Here is a 24010-nt window from a genome sequence, read left to right as displayed (position 1 = left end):
TGTTGAGAGACATTGACGTATGGATTGGGGGTAAGCATTAAACACATACACACATATACATCTGTATGTCCGATAGCACAAAAAGACTAATAAAGATGCTTGAGTACAATCTGTAATAGCAAGACACTTGACAATACAAATCAAATACAACCATGAAAACACATGAAAACAAAAACACGAAAAAATAACAGGGAAAACATAAATTTTGTATTTAGCAAATACAAAAAAATTTCAGTTGTTTTCAATAATCTTACTGGAACTGGTATTAATGGTACAGTATTCTGAGGTCATTATGGGTATATACTGTGTTATTAAACAACTAAATAATCATGTAATATTCTAGTTCTATTACCTCTTTTGTCCTTGTAAACGAAGATTCTCAGTATAGAAAACTTACTAGACATAGATAGAGAAAAGAGGTAAGTATAAACATAGAATATTGCCAACCTCGGCCTAGAAGCAGTAACTTAGTAGAAATAAACTTCCTTAGCACCCAGATTATGGTCTAGGAATACTTACCACTAAAAGAAACCAGCTTTTTAGAGAGATGGCTAACTCCAAGTCTGGTCCAGGAAATGTACAAGCTAATCCCGAAAATATTGCCATATCAGATAGCAAGGAGGTTCTCAAAGGTTACTAATATCTTGTGACAAGTCCCCATGAGCCAACCTAATAAAGCTCCCAAAGGCCAAAGATGACAAAATCTGATAATAACTGTAATGAATTGAAATACACGAATAGCAACTAAAACAAAAACAGAGATCTATTTGGTTACCTTTGCAGGATTCCAGGAAAACAATTCAGTGTTTCATTAAAATTGGTAAATATAGGGAAAGAACTGAGTATTTTTCCTATCTTTTCTGTATGAGCTAAAGGAGAAGTCAGGATTGGGAGGTGTGCTTGGCAAAATTCTATTTATTTCCTGACCAAGGTAGTTCATGGATTAAAGGATGTGCACTTTTAATATTTATTGAGTTATAAATTTGCTTCATTCAGCTTTCCGTGTTTGAGTTATATTTTATAATCAAAAATGCAGTCTTTGATCCTGGTTCTTGACACGAAGCTCTTAAAACCCTTGGAATTTCTGGACTGATCGGAGTACCTTTTGCCATTCATAACAAGGTCCTTTGGAGCACACCAGAGTGTACGTGAAAAGGTGACAAAACAGAGCCCCTATACTGCCTGAGGATGGGGCTGGTCGCCAGAAGGACCAAGGGACCGGAGGTTTGAGCTCAGCCTCTAGAGCACATGGATGGAACCTGAAGAGAAGTCACGGGAAACTCCAATTTATAGCCAGTTGCCCGAAGCGCAGGTGACAGCCTGGACTTGTGTTTGGCATCTGAGTGGGGGCAGTGTTCTGGGAATGAGCCCTTAACCTGGGGATCTGATGCTATTTCAGAATCTAGTTAAATTTATAGGACACCCAGTCAATGTTCCCTGTTGCATTGGAAAGAAACACACTGGGAAAGGTTAAAAAAATTCATGTGTTGAACAAATATTCAACTGAGTTAATTTGAAGATAATGGGTTGTAATTCATTTATTCTCCTATTTAAAATATGATATGCAAAGATATGCAGGCAATACATTTTTTTTCTTGGGTTAAATAACAATTATCTGAGTCTTTCTAAAGCAGGTAATTGGATTATAAATCATTGGGGACTAACTGTAAATCTGTAGGTATTCAAAAAGAGATCAGAAGAATACTTATCTAAAATAGATAAAAATTTGGTGATGTTAAATCCCTGTCCTGGATTGGCAGCCTGACTCCTCAGTGTGTTAGATACCCAAAGGTAAGATTGCCTTACTTACTGGTAACTCACTGGGCACTGACTAGCAATGTTGGTACGCTGCAATGTGATTCCGGCAAACATAGTGTTAGTCCTACTTACTGTATGGAGAACATAATGGTGATAATATTTTCAGTGGCTGTTTCCTGAATTGCCAGTCTATGTTTAGAAAAGTGATTATATTTTGAAGAATGCTTATGCAACAGGAGGGCTAATTGCTATTGTTCATTTAGTTCATGGCTCTTCCTACAGAGTTATGGTTTGCAAACATTTGTTACAGCTTAAAGCACCAGGTCCACTTGGCTGTATACCTTTGGCAAGGGGAGAGGGTCTCAGAATCAAATATGGATGAGAAATTATGAATCAAGACCAAAAGTTGCAAAAGGAATGAACCAAAGATCAATCAGTAGACAAGGCCTAGACACTGGATACCAGCTACAAGACAGCAACACTGACCCCATTACACTCCATGGGTTCTAGTGATCACTGGTCATTTAGCAGGGCCCAAGGGAGCAAGGTGGAAGGCTGTCCCCATCCTCAAAGGGCTGACATTTGGCCAAGGGAACAAGGCCAGGGGCAAAAACTAAAAGGAAATTTAAAAAGTCTCAGTAGACGGTGTCAGTCTCAAAGGTATGAAACTTCAAAGCTAGACTTGTTGTTGTATTTGTCATGAAGCAATAAATACTTTGAAGTTGCAAATACATTCTTCTACCTGATTGGAGCAAAGATTAACCAATTCCAAGTGTGACACAGTTATGATTCATTGTCAAGAGTGGATTACACAGGCCAGTAGTTTCTTCAGTCATGACATTTTTAGCACTCAAAGTAAACAGTTTCAAAGTGGTTGCATAACAAACTGGTGGTGCTATATTTTTCTTAATTTCTTCCTAATATGAAGAGGTCAAAAGCAGAATTATGGAACAACTTGTTTGTGTATGAGCTAAAATAATTTTGGCATCATGCTATTAGAATTGTTCCTTCTACAGAGCCTATAAATGGAATACGACTGTTGAAGATGCCTTCCATGGCTTGGGAGGACGAGTTTCTCAGATACTTGCTCTCAGGTCATTTTAGTAAGAGGAAGCTATATTTCCTTATTATTGCTATTGCTCTGAACTTGCAATAAGAAAGTGGTTCTTGAGATACTTTATTTACTAATCTGCAGACTTCTACACAAGGGCATCTCTACTGTGATAGTTACCCTTCTGGTACACTCAGAGGAGAGTCTGCTTGAGTCTTCAAGTCCGCTAGAGAGAAGAATGGATGATGAGGAATCCGAGAATTATTTTTAAGTAAATCAGGACTATTGACTTCTCTCATGCTGTTTCTTGCTGTGCACTCATTGCTACAGCTAGTCAGCTTGTATATTTGACCATGCTTGTCTCACCGTCTTGGGATACAAGAATTATAACTCACATGTAGCTCTGGCCAGCATGGCTCAGTTGGTTGGGTATCGTCCTGCAACCCAAAAGGTTGCTGGTTCAATTCCTGGTCAGGGCACATGCCTGGGTTGTGGGCTCTGCATTCTGCCTGCATTGGGGCACTTGGAGAAGGCAGAAGGCAACCACTGATGTTTCTCCCTCACATCGATGTTCTTCTTCCTCTCTTACTCCTCCTTCCCCTCTCTCTAAGATGAAATAAAAAATAAAAAAAAATTATTTGAAAAATAAAAGTCACATAGATATTTGGAATATATATTTTCTCTTAACAGAAATAGGGGAAAAGTCATCACAGGATCACAAAATCCCAGCAGCCTGGCTCTTTGTCACTTCTAACAATCCCTCAGCCTCTCTCAGATGGGCAGGTGGCTAGTAAATTTCTGGAATGTTGTGTAAAGCGGTTGTGTCTATTTCTGAGTTGAGGGATTTGTGGAAATGTTAGAATTTTACCATGAGTGAATTTGACTTTCAAAATCATATACAAAGGAATACTATCCATACATACCTTTATTTAGGGTCAACCCTTGATCCCAATATGCTGTTATAAGGCTTGGTTGGATGAATAGCTTCATCGAATTGAGTTTTATTATAATACTTTTGGTTTATATTTTAAGCCACTATGAAAAGTAATCATATAAACTTTCTTACGTATTATGGTATATTGTTTTCCATTCCATAGCCTAGAACTGAAATATGAGTGAAAAAAATTTCTCTTTGAATTCGGTGCTACGAAAGGCTTTGCTTCCCTCAAAAAACTATCAGCCCCTTTTGAAATGGCAGTTATGTAGCTGGTTGTGGGCTTTGGCTACCAGAAAGCTCAGTGGTTTAATTTGTTATTCAATGGTATGTTTATGCTTACCTGTATGTTTTTCCTTGGATCCTGATACTTTCAAATGTTTATTTTTTAAATATACTGTGCCTGTCTTTTAGAGTTGTTCAAATCCCTCATTCCATGGAGTGGTGGTATAAGTAAATATAAATAAGTAACAAATTTTTAAAAAGAGGATCAAGTTTGGGAATAAAATAAAATGACTCCTTGGAATTCCAATGGAATTACTTTCTCTCTACTCAAAACAATGTGCCAAAGTTTCCTCCTCTCTTTTTCATTTGTGATTGAATGTGACTTCGGGAAAATTAGCTGGAAGCTCTACCCCAGGGAGATGTCAATGTTAATAAAATTATAAGGAATTTGCTAACTCATCATTTTCACCCAAAATCACACCATGTTAGAGTTTTATGTTCTAAAGTTATTCTTTTTGGATAGAGGAGAAAACGTTTGAAAGCATTTTGCTTTTCCCCCTGTCCCCATTGATGCATGAGAAATGTGATCATTTATTTTATCTGTAAGTGAAATTAGTAGGGAGAGATTCTTAGTCTTTTCTGATGGCAAAACTTCAAATGTTGAAACAAATTTAAATGTTGGAATGGGTGCTATTATTCATGTGTTTCAAAATTTTAAAAATACAAAATTACATTTAGTAAAATGTTTCTCTTCCAACCTGCCCTCCAACTGTTCAGCTTCCTTTTCAAGACACAACCAATTTTATCAGTTTCTGGTAAGTCTTTTCAGAGGTATTTTACACTTATATAAACAAACAAACATATGTCTATATATACATACCAGTGTATATAATTTCCTCCTTTTTAATAGAAAGCGTAGAGTACTTGTTTTGTATTTCAAAAAGTTGTACACATGCATCTCGAAGGTCATTTCATAAAAGTACAAACAGCTTTCTCATTTTTTAAAAAGGCTTTATAAGATGTAATTTTATGGTTGTTTCATAATTTACCAGTCTTTTATTGCTGAACATTTAGAACTTATTCAATCTTTTCTTATTATAAATGATGCTGAAATGGACAAGCTTATATTTACCTGCCATTTCTCTTGTGCTGTAAGATAAATTCTTACATATAGATTTACTGTCTCAAAAGATGTGTGCATGTCTAATTTTGTTAGGTATTGTGAATTACCCTTGATGGAGGTCATTTTAATTTACATGCACATCTCCTTGGTAACTGCCCATTTCTTGCACTTTTGCCAACACACAGTGTTGCCCATCTGATTAAGTGAAAAAGTAGTTTATCCATGTAGTTTTAATCTGCATTTTTTCAATGGACGAAATAAGTTAGGCTAACTTTTTTAGGACAAAGGGCCACAAAGTTATGGAGAGTTATTATCTGACCCTTAATATTGTTTATGAAGTCTGGAGCAGGTCAGCATTCAAGTTCAGAGATCAAGAACATGGCAACATGCCCAGAACCAAGACGGAAAGAAAAGTTAGCAGGCCCCAGTTCAGGCATATTTGCCTTGACAGAGTTCCCTGATGATGTCCCTAGAAGGTAACCTCTGTTTTTATGTGGATGCAATTAGAAGCTAAGTTTCAGACTCTCTAATGGCCACAGAAGTTGCTTCTGATTACTTACAGATGGAGTTTTTTTGTTTGTTTTTTCTTCCTTTAATCTGTCCCATGGAAAAATGAAGTAAAGCAGGTCCTATGCAGATATAATTAAGCCACGTGCTATAAGTGTGCGTGCGTGCGTGTGTGTGTGTGAAGGGGCGGGCAGAAGCACTGGACTAAATCATCTGGGTCACCTGAGGGTTATAAAGATTAAATGGTATGTTTAACATTAGGAGTATTCTGCTTAGGGAGGAGTCATACTGCTAATTTGCATAATTGCCTGATGACTTAAAGAAACAATGTCGGTGGTTTTGTTTTGTTTTGGTTGTGGTGCTTTTGCATAAGGAAGAATCCTTCAATGGTGTTTAATGCTATCTCTCTAAACATGATCACGTGCCCTTTCCTAAAGTCATATAGATGTTAGTTACATGCCTGACTTTACAACAGGAACTCAAAAGCACGTGAGAGCCCCCCTTCTGCACGGAAATAAACAGAGAAGATAGGGAGAGAGGCCCGTTGAGTTTGCAGTTGCCTTACACCAGCTGTGTGACCTGGAGCAAGTCTTTTGGCCTTTCTGAACTCCTATTTCTTCAGCTGGAAGATGGAAATAATAATCTGATCATACACCCAGACGTCTTGGTGAGGACAGAATGGAACAGTGTATAAGTGAGAAGGCTTTATAATGCCAATACACCTGTTATCCTGGTATCAGTTGACCTGATATCGACAGCATAGAAACTTTGTCAAATACAATATCCTCAGATTAAGTCTCAGAAAAAGCTTACTTCTCTTAGAAAACTTTTAGCACATCCAAAACAGATAATTAAATACAAAAAAAATTTGGATTTAGGTTGTCTGACATTCGAGGATCAGTAACACCTCTCGTAAGTGGCAGAACATCTGTAGAAAAGTTTTGTATTAGAAATATGCCCATAGAAGAAAATATTTTACGGACCTAATAGACAGCTGGGAATGAAATTTGTTCCGTTTAGCAAAGAGTAAAGACTTAATTTGTGTTTATTGAAAAGTAGCTCGTGCCTCATTTTCTGGGTGTTCTAGAGCGCTTAACATTTTTTATTTGAAGATCTAGGAGTTCTGGGGTTCACTTCTTTGACCTTCAGCAGATATTTTCTAGTAAATCTCTTAGAAGTGAAGATAATGGAGATACTACTACAGACAGGGAGTCGGACACTGAAGAAACAGTCCCCGCTGACTCCTTAACAAACCTCTACCCCGACAATTCTGCAACCTTCCCAAGCCCTTCACACCCAGGGCGCGTCCTCCCTGCGAGGCCCCTCGGCTGGCGGCGAGTCGGAGAGCTCGCCCCGGGAACACAGGTGCCAGGACGGCAGCGGAGGGCGATCCTCTCCCCAGTACGGCCTGGGGCTCCCAGTACTGGGCGCGGCAGAGTTCTGGTCGCCCGCAGAGACCTGCGCGGTCTGGAACGCGAGGCTCAGCCAGGTGCGCGGGCAGCAGCCCGGGGCGCATGCCATACAGATGTTAGTTACATGCATGTCGCACGTGGCAACAGGTGCGGCGCGGTCCTCGGCGGAAGCCGGGGCCCGGAGCGCGTCGGCATTTAGCCCGAGAGCGCGCGGGGCTTCGGGATTGGGATCCAGGCGAGCGAGAGGAGGGAGCCCGCGGGCGAGCGGAGCGCGGCAAGAGCTCGGAAGTCGGTGCCGAGGTGCCGCTTGCGCGTCTTCCAAGTTTCTCGGGGACGCAGCCCACTTGGACGCCACCTGGCCTTGGTCTCCGGCTGTAAGGCGCAGGCTGGGGCCGCCTGGAAGGGGTGGCAGCAGGCGCGGGGGCAGAGGCGGCAGAGCTTTTCTATTTACAAGTTTCCCGAACTCCCCGCCCTCGCTCCGCCCCGCGGCGGCCAGAGAGGCGCGGGCGGGGGAGGCTGGGGCGTCTCGGACTCCGGGATCCCTCCCAGCTGCAGCCACTGCCTCCGGCGTGCGGGTGGGGGTGGGGACGACCCGGGTGTCCCCAGGTGTAGACGCTGCCCCGCGGGCACCATTGCAGCGCAGGCCTCCCGGGGGACCTGGAGCGCCTCCGCCGAGGGTCCAAAGTGTTCTTGGGCTCGGCATGCAGGTCTCCCTCCGGCTGCGTCTGGCTCCCCGGAGGTCTCGGGGTTGGATCCGCGGCGCGGAGGTAAGAGCGGAGTTGAGTCGATTCCTGCCGCCCAGCCTGTCCGCGGTGGGGATCGCGGGCGGCGGTGGGAGGGGACGTGGTGCACGCGCCCGTCCTAAGGTGGCAGGACTGGCCTTGGGGGCGCGGGCGGGTCTTCTAGGGGCTTGTGTGACAAAGTTGGGGGAGAAGGCCGGCGGGGAGGGGGGGCCAGCCCTGGCGGAGCGGAGGCTGCAGACAGCAGGTCTCACGTGGGCACCGCGCAGCTCGCGCGGAAGGGACGGATGCGGACCTCGTAGCTGTCACCTTGAAAGTGACCGAAGGGGTTTACTGTTGACTCAGTTAAGCAGACTGACAGGCGAGTACCCTCAGGGGCAAGCCTCCCACCGGACCCCGGGGCCCAGCCGTCCCAGCCCCCGCGCCGGGTGGTTTGCTCAGGCCCATTCTCAGCAGAAGTGACCGGGGCTGGGAATGGCATTAATGGGGTTGCCGCAGTTCCCCGGGGCCTCGCGTCGCGTGCCTTACTCCTTCCTGCGGTTCCCCGGTGCTTCTCCGACTCTCCGGGAAAAGCCGCCCTAAGGTCACCTGGTTGGGCTACTCTGCGATAACTAGTGGGTTTATGTGTTTACCTGCCTTGAACGCATCTTGTGTTTTCTTTTAAGACGTACACTTTTCTGTTATTTGTTGATTTTTGACTCGGATTGCTTTATTTTGGAGTGAACATGGAGAGATGACTTCTTCATGTAGCCTGCATATAGTTTCACATACATTATTGATACTTTTTATTTTAAGTAGCCTGTGTACTAATGCAGGGGATCCAGTGTGTTGTGTTGTGTTTGAATAAAATCAAAGTCTTAGGCAAAATGGGGACAGGGATGAAAGCGGTCATGTTTTGCCAGGTGATGGGAATTCAACCATCACGGGCTAAATCCTCAGGCCTGGGGTGGAGGGTGGGCTGAGGGTTTTAGCCTCCCTCCCTCCCTCCACTCCCTGTGGGGCGGGGAGGGGAAGTGAGAGCCCCCGCTTCCTGGGAACCTAGGACTTCCTTAAGGAGTGCAGATACACCCAGGTAGCAGTGGTTACCACTAAAAGGAATTGCATAGTTGGAACTGTAATTTTTGTAGACAAACTTCGTTTTCAGGGGTAATTAGGGCAGGAAATGATGGACAATTTAAATGGAAACAATGATGCCCTATTTGTGTAGTGCTTTACAATGTATAGTGTGCTTTCAGGATTTTTTAAGCAATATTCCCTAAGGAAAGTTATGCAGAGAAATGATTAGAAACTACTTACCCAGGAGTGGAATTTAGTTTAAAATAATGTATAGTTACTTATTTAACTAGCACCAACTTTTTTTTACCTGTTCTTTTTGAAATCACCCTTGTGTGGAGCAGATAGTGCTAGTAGAAGACTTGCACCTTTTAATTATAGGTATCAGTAATTGAAGGTTAGAGTTTTGGAGTATATCCTAGGACTATAAAATTATAGCTAGATTTCTTTGGTTATTTCTTGGAAACGAAACTGCAATTATTAGACTTAAGCTTTTAAAAAGTATGTCACTGACTAGCCCAGTTTTGTTTGTCTTGTTTGTTATGATTGCAAAAATCATGCGTGCTTGCTGTATAAAAATTGATAGATTCAGAAAAAGTGTAAGAATTAAATAATTCTATCCAAAGATAATCACAATTAATATTTTCTTAATATTTGTTAATATATAACAAAAAGATTTATTTTTTTACAGTGATGTAGCTTATACAGATATGCTGTTGCATGCTGATTTTTTTTTTTTTTTACTGCTTAACACTTTATGAAAAGGTTCTCATGTTTTTATAGTTCTTCAAGAATCTTGTTTTAGTGGCTTGTTTAATATTAGGGAGTAATATTATCTAGATGTAACAATTTGTTTAACCATTTCCTTATAACTGAACTTTTAACTTATTTCCTCTTACTATTATTAAATATATGCTGATGCAACATATTCTTTATAAAACTTTACAGAGCATAGGTCCTTGGATGGAGTCCTCCAAATACAGTTGATGGTTCAAAGATCTCTTGATCCAGATTGATGATTTGCTTTCCAAAACATGTTAGACCAAAGGGCGCTCCTCCCTCTATGAGAGCACCTGTGTTACTATATTCTTGTTAATACGGGGAAGCATCCTTAAAAGGAAAAATAATTCTTGCTAGCTTTGTAGGCGAACAGTACTAGCTCAATATTTAAATTTCCATTTCTTTGAACACAAATAATATTGAACACCAACAAATCTAGTTATTTTTCCATTTTTCTTCCCTTTTACTTGAATGTAGTGGCAAATTTTTCTGTTGGGGTATTGGTATTTTGCTATCAATTTATAAGAGCCTTTTATGGATTGATAATAAACTTTTGCCTTTCATATTGCAGACATTTTTCTCATTTTTGTCTTTTCTTTATAAAGACACCACATATTTGTAGTGGTTTTGACTTATAAAAGTCCTATACTTTGATGTAGACAACTTCGTTGACTTTCTTAAAAACAAAATTTTTAACACTCCTGAATTATAGCTTAAGAAGTACATATGATAGTGGCAGAAGATGACTTATAAAAGAAGACGTCTTATAAAAGAATTCCCCCCACTGAAAAAAAACAATTCTGGATTAGATTCTTTTCAAATCCATGATAAGAACCTGCATGTCCCAGAGTAGAGGCGGTTGCAGAACAGATTGTGGATGTCCATGAGAAATCGCTGCGCACAGCACACCTTTGGGAACAACGTTCTTCCAAATAAGAACAGATAGTTTTACATCCCAGTGAATGAGAGCCTTTCAGACTTGTCTTTCTGTGATTACGTACACTGGGCCCTCAACCCATTATTTTTAATAGTTCATCTGTAGTAGTATTTTGCCAGAGTCCTTTCTCTATTCATTATTGTAGTTGATCCTGAATTGTGGACATGAGTCTTTCGTGATGTCTCGTCGGATATAAGTGCAGTTTATAAGTTTTCAATTAAACTGTTTATTTGAAGAGGCAGAAAGTTTCGATTTCCCAAACCTGAGTTATCTTTCCGCACTGGGCAGCTGAAGGTGCCCCCGGACCTGTGCGGGCCTCCTGGGGGGGCCGTCCGTCCGAGGCCGAGGGCTTTCTCTCACACCCCATCTTTCAGAGCCTGATGATAAGCCTGGGACCAACGCTGGCTGGAAGGATGAGGACAGTGTGTGGTGTGTGTGCGCGTTTGGGGACACTCAGAATGGGGTCCAGACTCTCTCTCGAGCTAGCTCAGGTGACCACCGCCACGTGGCTGGCAGGCGTTCGGGCAGTGGTGGCTTGAGACCTTCAGAGGGGTGACTGACGGGGGGTGAGGGAACCCATCGTGTGGGTGTTTTTAAAAAGAAAGAAAAAAAGAGGGCTTCGATGGTAGAGGAGGACCTCAGCCAGCCTGAAATTTGGTGCGGAAGAGCCTGCTTTGATCGGAGCGCTTCCTTGGCTTAGGGCAGTCTGCGACAACCAGGGACTGCGTTTGACTCTCCGCTACCACTACGAAACTTTTATTTCTAAACCAAGTCTTACAAAACATTACCCTGATGATAGTTATTTTTTTAAAAAAATGATCTCAATAGTCTTTGAAATCAGCAGTTCGTACTTTTATGTGGGCAGTTATCCATGATATTAATGCATGACATTTTCTTACTTGGCTCAAGATAAAAAAGATTTTTCCATTTTGGGAATGACAGAGTCAGGGGCTGATCCTTACTATGTAGGTTGATACAATAAAGCTTCACTTTCGTACACTGGAACCTAATTTGCTGTTTGTGATTGCCCTGATGGCTAACTTTTACACGGTCAAGGAAGAAATGGTTTGTTCAACACATTTAGGGTGTGAACAAAGTTCGACTTAGACCTAGAGGTGTTTCACTTAAGTAAATAGCTCGAAGCACTTAAGAGTACATATTTGCATATAAATCTTTGATTTCGAAACCTTACTTTTGTTCTTCAAGGTAGGTTTTCCTTGGCCTTCAGTGTAAACCCCATATTGAAAAGAAATAAAATGTATTTACTTAAAGATAAACTGTTTTTAAGTCTTGCTAATAGACCCAGATCTAAATTAATGAATATTCTTGTGTGCCCGTTACTTACCTAGAGGTTTTATTTCATTTTGCAGTTGTAATGCTAAAAGAGAGCCTTCAAGCCTCTTACAGTTTCCGCCCATCCAGGGGTGTCCAAACGTTTGGTGTCTCTGGGCCATGCTGGAGGAAGGAGAGTTGTCTTGGGTCACACCTTAAATACACAAACACTAAAGAAAACTGATGAGCAAAAAAGAAGGTTTTAAGTAAATGTACAGTTTTGTATTGGGCTGCCTTCACAGCCATCCCGTGGGCTGGACACCTCTGCAAGGTGGACTTTTTAGTGGGGTGAATAGATTCCCTTTGAATAGTGAAAGAAGATGACAAGCAAGTGCAGGTTATACGTGGCTCAAACCAGCTGGAAAGGGTAAAGGGGTCACAAGGAAATGACTTCCAGGTAGTGAGACTTCATCTGAAATTGTAGTGAGTTCCTGTTTCAGTAAGAGTTGTGCTGAGCAGGAGGGCAGGCCTGGCTGGCATCCCATTGTGTGCCCGTGGCAAGGCAAAGGCGGAGGAAAAGGGATGGCAATAGGGAACTCGGCAGTCTCCTCGGGAAGGTGCTGAGGAAAGTGGGGCTTAGGGCCATCAAGTTACCTTATCCTTTCAAGTACCTTTAAATTTGTACCTTGTCTGTTTCTATTTAAGCTTAATGCAAAGAAAGGTAAATTAGTGTTCAGGTCGGAGGGCCGATCAATCATAATAACCCTGATCCTTAGGAACTAAAATATTTTAGGACATTTTGTGTCCTAAATTGTCGTTGAGAAAAAGAATTCCCTTGGGGAGAGAGTCACACTTACCAGAAAAGCAGGAAGGAGAGGTATAAAAATATATTCTCATGTAAGTAAACATACAGCTTGAATAATGTGTATGGCAGTGTTCATTGAGTCTTGACTGTTGGGTTAGCGTGCTTCTATAGCTTTTCTGGATTGGAAACTTGGTAATATTTAACTCCAGCATTATTTACTTAACATACCAGTTCTGAAGGAAAAGTCAATATTTCTTCACCTCATTTCAGATAAGCAATTCTGTGTGTAGCAGTATTCAGTGACAAATGAGAAGTTCTCCCTTATGTGTATCTCATAGGTTGTTTTGATGACTGTTAACAATGATATCAAGCTGAAACTGCATGCCCTTTTAGAACACAGATCACTTGGTTAGCTTCTGGAACCAAAATGGAAGCCAGTACAGATATAGGCAGTCTAAGAGATGACATTCAAACATGGACTCACCCTTTCCCCCAGCCTCTGGGTCAAGGTCATTGAGTTGTACTTACCAGAATAACTACTGGTTAAATCACTTTGTACTATGAAAAGTCTATATTTTATTATACATTAAGCCATTGCACTGTAGTCTTCTCATTTAGGCAAATTATGGAATTGAACCATGTTTGCATATCTCTACTGAGTTAACCCCATAGACTATAAAACCAGAGAGGATTGTGGCAGTCCTACTTGCTGGTGAGAGAGTAAGAAAGATTGGTGAAACAGGAATGAGTTACAAAGGTGACATTTTTCTATGAAGGAATATGCACTTGTTTTATTAGATCCTCAATCTAGACCCTTTATGTAGAATCAACTATGTATAGGGTATAGTTAGGATTGTTTTCATCTTAAATGGTAAACAAAAGGCATGAGTAAAAACCCTTGCTGTTAGAACCTTACGTTTGATTTTCATGAGCCTCCAACCGCATATTGAGCACTCTCTGTGGGCCAAACACTGCAAAGTACAAAGGCTGAGATATGGAAAAAATTTGGCCCCAGTTCTCAGGGGAGTCTGTCAGGAAAGACTCAACCTTTGTGAAAAGTGCAGGTTTGGAAATTTTAGTAAGTGTTCAGGTTGCTAGAAATAGTCACCCAAGTTGCTGACATAGTGCCGTGCACTGGGGATTCTGCCTGCTACCTTGACCAAATTTTTGTAAACCTAAGGGTGGTTTGACAGGTTTGGTTATGTAAAGACTCCTGACCTTTGATTACTTTTCTCTTCTCCTTCTCACCACGAGTTGAGAGGCGAGATACTTAGACCTGCAATCTGTGGTTTCATTACTTTCTCTGGATAATCTTTTTAGTGACCTTTCCCAACGTCTTTTTGTTACATCTTGTATGTTAAGAATAGGGTCTAAACCTTACGATGCTGGATACGTTTGCACTTTTAGAATTATTTGCACCAGATGTAGCCTGGGATAAATTATCGAGAACTCTGAGAGCGTGGCGTTTGAAATTCTTCCTTCAGTTGGTTGCAGCTACTAGAAAGTCTCTTAAGCAGTAGTGTCCTTACTGCTTCCCTTGACTTTGTCCTCTTTGTCCTTCTTGTCCTCTCCTCGTGCCCTGCCCCCTCCCACAGGGTGAGACACGCAGAAAGCAGAGAGAGAAAGACAGTTCAGCCGGTGCCAGGCGGTGCCGTTAGTAGCTGTGCTAACGCAGAGCTCTGGGGTGTAAGGTGCCTGTTCCTTCTGAGTGACAGCTCTGTTTTCAATAAAGTACCGAGCATGCCCATATGCAAATACTTGGACAGAATTAGTTCCACTTGTGAGGATTCATGACATTCTCCATTTACTCAGACAGTCACAAGTTGACAGTTGCTCATGAATGGAGGCTTGGGCTGTTTCTTGTTTAGAGAAATATGTATTTACATTTTAAAGAGGAATTCAGATGGGTTTTCAGTCTGGGATTGTTCTTTCTCTTATTACATTAATAAGATTTGTGTTTCTCAGTAGTTTTGCATTTCTGGAAAACTTTTTGATGGTTCACTAGAATTGCTGGTTATTGAATTTAATACTCAAGTATGGAAGTTTTTGTTTAATGCTTAAAAATTTCTGATGTTGCTTTATGGAGATATTTATGACAATTATGCAGAGGGATTTACTAATTCATTTTTATTCTGAGATAAGAAGAGTGAGTCTAGTCAATGAAAAGGAAATGGTGATAGGAAAAATCCTGCATTCTCTTTTTATTAAAAAACCTTAAACGATTTTGTATTATAGATATAACTATTACAGTAGAAAATGTTGGGTATCTCTGGTTACGCTAAATATTTAAAGTTTATAACATTATAGGTAGTCAAATGAAAATTGTTTTCTACTTATATTGTATAAATAGAAGTGTACATGGCATGGTATTGCTTCTTCCCTCGCCTCCTGTTTTGTTTTAAATTGAAATTGGAATAATAAAACAGAGACATGTTGGCATGTTGCTAGAGTTTTGCTCGCTCTAAGGACCATTATGAAACCTTGCAGACATACTTGGTTATAGGTCTGGGAGAAATGTTACTGGTTTCCAGAACATTTGGTACAGGAATGTAATGGAGTGTGTGCAGACTTCTAAGTTAGACCAAGTTGGGTTCCTGTATGTGACACTGCGTGAGTCGGGGCCAGTCACGTCATTGCTTTTGCACCGCTGGCCTCATCAGGACAGAGGGCAAGATACCTGTTTCCTGGGATTATTCCAGCGCAGTGTCAGGCACAGAGAAGAAAGTGAGTGAATGCTAATAACCTTCCTTTGCTACTTGTTTTTAATCCTTTTCTGATGGGTGGCTAGGAAGTGTCATTTAAATTCCTCCGCTCACCTTTGGTGGAGGTGTTGCTTGGACCGGCATAGGTGGCTGGAATTGAATAATTTTCCCTTTTCCTTAAAAAGAATTGGTGTGTACCGGTAACAGCTGAGATTATTTATTCTTGGACTCCAGCTTTGTAACCTCTTGGTTTTCTTGAGGGTTTGAGTTTAGTGAGTTGCTGATATTTTGTTATTTTTGAGCTGCATTTTTAAAAAAAATCAAAGCAGATACTTTCATCTTTGCTGAAGTCTGTAAATTATGTTGCTGGTTTGCTATCAGCACATTCTAAAAGCACTCAGACTTGAGTCATCACTTTGAACCAATAAAGAAGGCCCTTGTGGATTTTAAAGTACCACCATCCCCAATTCTAATGTTTAAACCGTGGCTTGGTCCAACATTTATATTTAAGCGTTTTGATTGTAAGATGTGACTATTTCATATATTTACATACTAAGGCAATTCTGAATTTTCATTTTTTAAGCAAAGTGAAATAGTAACTCCATATGGTTTTGGAAAGTGCCTTGTCAATATGACATGAAGGACGTTTTCAGTCAGTTACCGCATCAACTCTGCGAGCTCTGCGGGGCGGGTTGAGTGAGCCCTGTTTTATCCATGAGGAAAGCCAGGCCCGGACCCCTTTGGGTCGCTGTTTTCTGTTGTGCTAAGTTACGGAAGGAGGACAAGGCCAGGGCTTCCTCCCCCAGGCCATGCCTGCTCCCAGTGTGATGCTGTGACTTGACTGCTTTTACGTCCGTCAGACGTAATAAATTGCTGTTGCTAGAATTTTCTTCACATTGGTGCCGAAATGGGATCAAAGGTATGCACTAGCTTGGATATGGTACATTTCAGATGACATAGCTTAGATTTATGATTTGTCGTTTCTCTATTATCTAACCACAGAACATAAAACAGAATGTGAAATCCTTTAAGCCATTAAACTACTAGCATTCATATGAAAATTGACAGCTACAGATCATTACAATGATATATGACATTTCTGTGTGATTTTTTAGTTTTCAGGCTTTTTTCAAGAAGAACCAAATGAAATTTTATCGGAAGAATCATTTCAATCTTTTGATTGTACAATAGTACATTGTAGAATGTACCCATTTTGCAGTTAGCAGTCCAAGGTCATGCATGTTGAATAGAGACTAATATTTACTTTCCTGAACATTTTTCAAGAAATTTTGAATCCTATTTCCTTATATTAAGCTGCATGGAGGCAGGTAATTCTTGGGGGAGTGGAGCGAATCCCAGGTAGAAATTTAACTAGAAGGCGAGGCCTGGTGTGAGTGAGAACTGGGAAGAGAATGTGCTGTAAAACTGTAGCTCTACCCTGGATAGTGATCATGGTTCCTAGCCTGAAGGTCAACAGCTCTCTACTGCCAAAGTGATTTCCATGGAAGGCACAGTGTTAGAACCTGAAAAACTCCACTCCGTAGGCTGGCTTTTCTTTTCGGCTGCTGCTGCAAGTTAGATGTGAGCCTATATTGCCCTTTGTGAAGGAACTTGTATTTGCCAGTGGAAAGACTAACACAGGTAATCATTTTCAAGTAAAGGGTACAGGAAGTTTAATGTTCAGTGAAGGCTGGGAGATACAGTGAGAGGTGCCAGCCAACTTGCGTAACTGCATGCGCACGCACACACCCACACGAGGTTTTTCGTTTGCCCTGGACATGATTCAGATGGAAAATTATTTCCTTTTAGACAAGTGGTCTTGGAAAAAATACGGCAACTGCCTGAAAGGTTCTAACAAGGAGCTGTTCATAGTTATTTGACACTTTCAGAAAAAGATTTTAGTTGAGCTTTTCACTTTGCCCCGCATACCCAGTCCAACCTGCTTCCCCCAAAACAGGGGTGCTGCCTTTTGGGCAATTTCCTTACCTAGAAGTAAGTGATTTAGAAACAAACAAAATGTAGAGCCTTTCCATCACTTTTTTGTTTTTAAGCCCAACTGTACAACCCTTGATGGTGCCCTGTAGGTGCTGCGTGTAAGTGGTAGTTTGGTTTTAGTTCTTTACGTTTATGAGGACAGTCCTGTCTTGGCTCAGTAAGATCCTAGAGCTTAGTCTTATTGTTTTGACTCAAATTTTTTACTGATCTTCATGAAAAAGCTTACTTTTTGATGAAATTCTGAAAACTATCTGCAATATGGTGCAATATCCTTAAAAGCAAGAATTTTTGTTTCTCTCTGTATGACTACATAGAATAATGTTTTATGTTCTGTTGCTCAGAAATAGATATTATGTTGAAGGGATGCTGATTTAGAGAGTATTTTAGATGCTCAGGTCTTCTGGTTTAGGATCGTAGACCCCTGGTGTGTGGGGTCTATGGCTATAATGGCTTATAGGGTCATGGCTCGAAACCAACTCCTCAAGGATGGTCTAAGTGCCTATATTCAGGAAGTAACAGTCCAACATAAAATTCTGCATCAGTAAGGCATGCTCAATATCCAGAGATCAGAAAAAAATGGTAGTTAGTAGGCGTAGTCAACATTACAGGTTTTTAAATTGGGTATGAAGGACCTAGCTGGAAGGTGGATTACAGAACGAGGGCCAAGAACAACATTGGTAAGTTCCAGTGTGCAATCATGGATGTGTTCTGGAATACGTACTGCCGTCTACTGGGCACATGATCTATGGAAAAAAATTAGAGATAAAATTTAAGTACCATGAGATGCATCTAGCTTAAGTGTACAATTATGAGAATTTTGACAAATAACTTATTTATGTAGGCAACACAGCCTGTCTGTCTATCTCTATCTATCTACCTATCATGTCCATTACCCCATAAAGTTCCCTTGACCTTATGAACGAGTTGCTAAACTTTGGTCATAAGTAAAATGAGGATACTAGTAAAGCTTGTTTCACAAGGCTGTTCCCATTTTAACAGTAGCAACTAACAGCTGTGTGTGAGTTAGAGAGTTTCCAAAATTCCTGTTAACTCTTAAAACAATGCTTAGGAGAGATGTTGTTATTATTTTACCAGTGTTTACAGGTGAGGAGAATGTGGCCAAGGTTATTTTTGGCCTGCGCAAGGCAGGTAAGCCGGCTGCGGTGTGCACGCAGGAGCTCCTCCTGAATAGCACATGCCCGCCTGCTGCCAACAGGTAGTAGGTTTTCTTCGTGGGAAGGAGCGGGGAAGGGGGATCAAGATGGCACATTTGAACTGGGTTTAATGTCCATGACTATTTATTAACTCTGTTTCTTGGAAAAGGTACTGGAGCTCTGAGAATATCAAGTTTGACATCTCTAAAAGGCGAGGAGGCGGAGGAGGCTGTGATGGCCGTGGGACCTGTCTGTCCCACGGACTGTTGGTTGCAGGGATGACTGTGAGAACACTCTGTGGACTTTGAAATGCTGTGTGTTGACTTTGTTATCTTCACCCACCAAAGAGGTAGCTGCTGTCCGCTCTTGCCTCCTGGCCCTCACACAGTTCGCTGGCCATGGCTGGACAGGTAGGAGTGGACAACGTGTCCGTGAGAGACAGTCCCCCCTTGTCAGCCCCTGAGGCCCTGAACATTGTGGCCACAGCTTTCCCGCTCACAAGTCCTTCTGACAGTCAAAAGCCTCAGTTTTCCAGCTCTTAAAGCAGCCTCGCTCTGCAATGCCTGTCAACTTTATTGGGAAAAAGGGTTTTTTTTTTAAATCCTCTTTTGACTTTTCTCTCTGAAGTATGTATGAAACAGTGTGAGTTGGTGGGAGGGAGCTGAGTTCCTAAGTAATCCAGAGAACCGTGGCGGCGTGTCCTGGCCTGAACCGCGTTGTTTTGTGTGTGCTTCTTATGTTCCTGAAGGTGAGCGATGTCCCCAGTGCATGTAAGGGCCAGTTACTAAACACACTCCCTAACTTCAGCAGTTACCAGTTCAAACTTCCTACCCAGGGCGGTTCTTTCCTCCCAAGGGCTGCTTCCCCCTCTCCCTGGTGCGCCCACATCTGGGATGCCACCGGGTCCCGGAGCAGCTATTTATGGCACCAGCATACCAGGCAGTGGCTGAGGCTGCCCGGCCCAGGTGTGGCCTCTGCTGAGACGGCTCCTCATGGTTGGGCTGCAGGTGGCTCTGTCCGCGGGTGTGCTGGCTTCCGTGGCCCCGTTGGGGCTTCCAGAGGAGGGGTCAGTACACAGCGACTCTTCCTTGATCTATCCTGGGCCTTTTCTGAGTGACTGGACCTCGCAGCACTTGTTTTATGTGTCTTTCTCTCTGGTCCTCCTCTTTGCTTTTCCTGGAGTATCGGGAGACTGCCCTCCCTGCCCCATCTGGTGGCCCCCTTCTCTCTGTCCTCCCTGCCTCCTCTCCCTGGCTGCCCTTTTCACGTAGCCCAGCAGCCCCGAATGGGGATCTCCAAACCAGGGAGCCCGGGAACAAAGTGTCCACCGTGATACAGCGAAATGGAAAAACATATGTAATGTGTTAAATTTTCATCAAGCTAAATTTCTATAAGCTAAACTAGAAGAATGCTCTTCCTTCTGCGTTACGCACTCCCTTCATTTTTGGGTTGAACAAATGTCCTTTTATGAAGTGTGGGTCATAGTAAAAGTGTCCTTTTATAATTGTTGATAGTTGTAAAAAGTTATTTTGTCTGACGTGTTTTTAGTGGCAAAATTAAAAGCTGGCTTTCCTGTGTTGTGTCTCCAGATTTGAGGAGGGGAAGTTTTACTAGTCTATAAAGTCCGAGAGGCTGAGAAGCACTCGTCTGCCTGCTCCTCGTACCTCATCTTCCTCGGGGAGCCGCGCGGAAGCCTCCCTGCCAGGGAGCCCATCCGCCGTGACCCATAGGCTCTGGTCGCCTCTTCTTTTGCAGTTTTTGTAATTATTTCTTGTACTGTCTTGCCTTCTTAATTGCACTAAAGGCTCCTTGAAGGCTCCTTGAAGACAGGGACTCTCTTTTGCCCCTACTCGAGCAGCTGGTGTGTGGTAGGCCATTAATGAATGTTTGTTGAGTGAATGTCAGCTTTTGTAGCACAAGGTCACTTTACAGCAGGGAGAAAGGAGTTGGCAGGGTGGTGCACAAGTAACTAACGCCCCCCGCCCCCCATTCTGTAGCCAGTAATTTTCTGTGGGACTAGTGCCATTGTATCGGTTCCTGCTTCTGTAGCTAATCGGAGGTTGTGAATGTAATAAAAATCACATAAAGGACTATACCCTTTTTTTTTTTTTGAAGTTTCTAGTGTAAAGAGAACAGTTGTAAGGAAATTGGTAAGGCTTATCTTGCTAACCAAAATGTCTTACGTTTACTTAATGGTGGGGAGCAGATTTATTCTCGCCTGGAAATGTGGATGAATTAAATCACACTGCCATCTTGCTTTTACAGCTGAACTGGGACGTTAGTGTCCAAGAAGAGAAATGGTATTTCATTTAACTTCTGATTAAAATACTTTATAAGGGCTTGGAATCATTTGGAGAAAGGTGTGAGTGGATTCTGGAATCATTCACTCTAAAAAGCTGGGCTATCGAATGCCACAAATATTTATGAAGTGAGCATGAGTAGAGTGTTTCCCTCCCATTTTTAAGTGCAAATCTTCATTGCGTGCGTCTCTGCTTTGGAACCCTGAGACTGCCTGTCATGCTGTTGGGGCGCATGGACCTGTGGGCGTGGGTGCAGTGGTCTGACCCTCGGTTGTCCTGATGTGTTGGCTACAACTGAGCTGCAGGCTGCTGCGAAGGACAGAGTCAGCGTGTTACTGCACTGCTTCTGCGGAGAAGCTGTTGCTGAATGTAACAGTTTAGAGGTTTCTGTCCCGATTGACTTTCATGTTCCAATGATTTTAAATGCTGTCACAGGCCATTTTACCATTGGAAACCAGACTTGGATCATTTTCATTGAGTTAAAGACTTTGCGGTAAACTTATTAGCTGTAGAAATATAAAGCTAAACAAAGCCGAGTTTATGAATTTCCACATTCTTCTGTAGCTCAATATGCATATGTAATGCTTTTTTCTCTTTTAAAAATAAGTGCACCCTCTCTTCCTCCAAGTCTATTGAGGACAGATTCTGAGATCCCAAAGGGGGAAATCCCCTCAAAGAAACACGGAAAGGCAGCCGATGCCGGAGCAGTGAGATGTGGTTCTGCCTATGAGGGCAATGGAGGGGGCTTGGCTGAGTTTCCTGCTTCCTGGGGTCCGTGTTGTGTTATTTCGTTCTCTGGGCACATTCCCGCCCCTGTGTCGCCATCCTGGAACTCCAGTGTGCGTGGAGGTGGGGTTCCTGACAGGTGAGGGTAACTCACGCACCTTCAGGGCCAGAGATTCCCAATAAGCAGAGGCTCCCTGCCGTGCCGGGACCAGCGAGTGAGTCTTCGTTATTCCTTGGACCTGGAGCTCTGGGTTGTGCCAGCCTGTCTTCTCAGCTCCTGGGGCCAACGTGTTACCCTTAAGGTTGTCCTGAGGTCTTCGTTTAGGGTTATCAGCAAGGATCTGGAGAGCAAGCATTTTTGATACCATAACCTGGTGGGTTCAGAAAAGATGCACAATCCTTTACAAGATGCAAGTTGGGGATGAATGGAAGAGATCGGTTTTGCTATGCTGTGATGTTCTTGGAGGAAAGGTATGAGATGAAATACGTAAATATATTTTTCCCTCTCCTTTTTCGATGTGCTCTGCCATGAAATTTCAGTTGGTAAAATAGCCAAACCTAGTTTGAGGTTCTTGCACTTCATTTCAGTAGTGAGATGGAAAAACCAACCGCACATTTCTGGTGAAATTCATGTTACTATAGTTGGCTTTTATAGAGGTGCAGCGGTAGATGGGGTAGAGTTTTAAAATCAGACATATTTAGTGTTTCTGGTAGGCCTTTTCCAGTTACAGATGTTACAGTTTATGGTTATATTTTTAAATAGCACAAGGGGATAGTTAACTTACTACACTGTCTGAGTATGCTCTTCTTTTTTTGAAAGGTGACTAAATTCTTTTTGAATATTTTTATCAACAGCAACCTCTTTCCAAGGCTGTTACACAAATCTTAAATCTTAATGTTGCTGCCAGACATGATATTTTAGGGGGAAAAAAAAATCTCATCACTGAGTTGTTTCAAATTTTCTGGCACATGGGTTGAAAGTATCATAAGATTAGGGAATGTTTCATCTTTGATTTTTCTTTTCAACCTGGTGAACTAGAGGCACTCTGTGGACCGGCCAGTTTGGAAGGGGAGCCTGGTGCTGGTCTGGCCGGAGGAGGGCCGTGGGTGGGGAGGGCTACAAAGGTCAATACCCTGCTGTCCTTGGAGGGATTCTGCTTTGCGTGCTCAGGGGCTTCTTGCTGTGTTAGCAGGAGAGAGTTGCTAATCCTCCTGGGACTTGCCTGGCTTCTGAAGGGTTTCTCTCTAAAGGTTGCCTCATGAATATCTAGGGCCAACTTAGAACTCAGAGAGAGGCCATAGGCCTAAAAATAGCCACAGCTTAGGAGGAGGGCCTGAGTGGCACAGAGCCTCTGCTGTCTCCTGGCTTCGGGAAGGAGAGGTCCAGTAGGGAGGGGCTGTCTGAAGACAGGTGTCAAATGCAGAGGGCGCAGTGAGCGTTTCTGCCCAGCTTGTGTAGGTGGAAGTAAAAGTTTCAGCGATTGACTTACCTTAGACACTTTTCCTAAGTAAATACTGGAGGTGATTTTCTTTTTATGAGGCTGGGTGTAGTGGGATATATTTCTAGATGTTTCTAATTTGCAAGAAAAGATTTTGTATTTAATGTGAGTCACAGTATGTTTGAGGAATGGAAACAGTAACATGCCTTGTTTCCTATACTGCCTGGGAACACAAAGGGAAGCATTGTTTGAAAACTTGCAGACAACAGGTCATTTAAACAAAGACCTATACATTTAAAATGAAAATTTATGGGGGAATTATGTAACACACTAATAACTCTTTGGATACATCGGTGCACATTTCAAGTTGAAGTCATGTGGGCAAGGATCAACTTCAGTCTGAAATAGATACAAAATAACCTTTCACAGTGGTAGCTGTTCTCTGATTGGATGTAACATATTCAAAACTTAATATTTATTTTAGCGACTTATTTTTTCCTACTTAAGATGCAATCACATTGCTTTAGGAATTTAAACAGACAGTGGTCAAAGGCCAAGCGTCTCTTTTTTCATCCTGGCCTCCAGGGTGATTGTGGAGGTCTGTTTAGGTGAGGGGGGAGAGTATTTTCTTGGAAGACTCTTGAGTTTAGGAATGAGTGGCCCTTGATTCCTCACTGCTTTTCAGAGTTGACTATGAAGCATAAGCAGTAACAGTCACCTGATTTCGGGGTGGCAATGAGGACTTCCTTGCCTTTGGAAATATTTCTTGTCATCCGTAGCACAAAGGCTAATCTGTTGCCAATTGTTCCAGGTCAGGCAGTTTATTTTTTATGTTACCTGTGCTGAGAGACCTTGGGAGGTTTTGAGAGGGGATTTGCATGAGCTGAGTTGCAATGAGGTAGGGTCATTCTGGTTGCAATTTGGAGAATACATCGTAAGGAGGCAAGAGGCTAATGATTTGCTCAATGGTGGCTTGGATCTGAAGTAACAGTGAAGGTGGAAAATGGTTGCATTTGGGTTGTATTTTAAAGTAGCACCCGTCCCTTTGGAATGAGTGGAAAAGGGGAATCAAGGCTGATTCCTAGGTTTTTTGCATG

At 42.3% G+C, this 24010-nt stretch overlaps 1 protein-coding gene across 4 annotated transcripts in view; it reads left to right on the top strand.

The window, feature by feature from the left end:
* The first annotated feature begins 7494 nt into the window (after window positions 1-7494).
* Window positions 7495-24010, top strand: part of MTUS1 (microtubule associated scaffold protein 1) — a 128823-nt gene continuing 112307 nt past the window's right edge. The window contains exon 1 of one of the 4 annotated variants that reach the window (XM_054566118.1): window positions 7495-7777. The gene's annotated coding sequence lies outside the window, so the exon portion shown is untranslated. The other 3 variants (XM_054566121.1, XM_054566120.1, XM_054566119.1) reach the window with 3 other exon arrangements.

The sequence above is a fragment of the Pteronotus mesoamericanus genome, unplaced genomic scaffold (assembly GCF_021234165.1).
Source record: "Pteronotus mesoamericanus isolate MK-2021 breed Mesoamerican mustached bat unplaced genomic scaffold, CSHL_Meso_final contig_169, whole genome shotgun sequence".
Taxonomy (NCBI): domain Eukaryota; kingdom Metazoa; phylum Chordata; class Mammalia; order Chiroptera; family Mormoopidae; genus Pteronotus; species Pteronotus mesoamericanus.
Note: the sequence above shows the minus strand (reverse complement) of the source record. Positions and strands in the feature narration are given on the sequence as shown.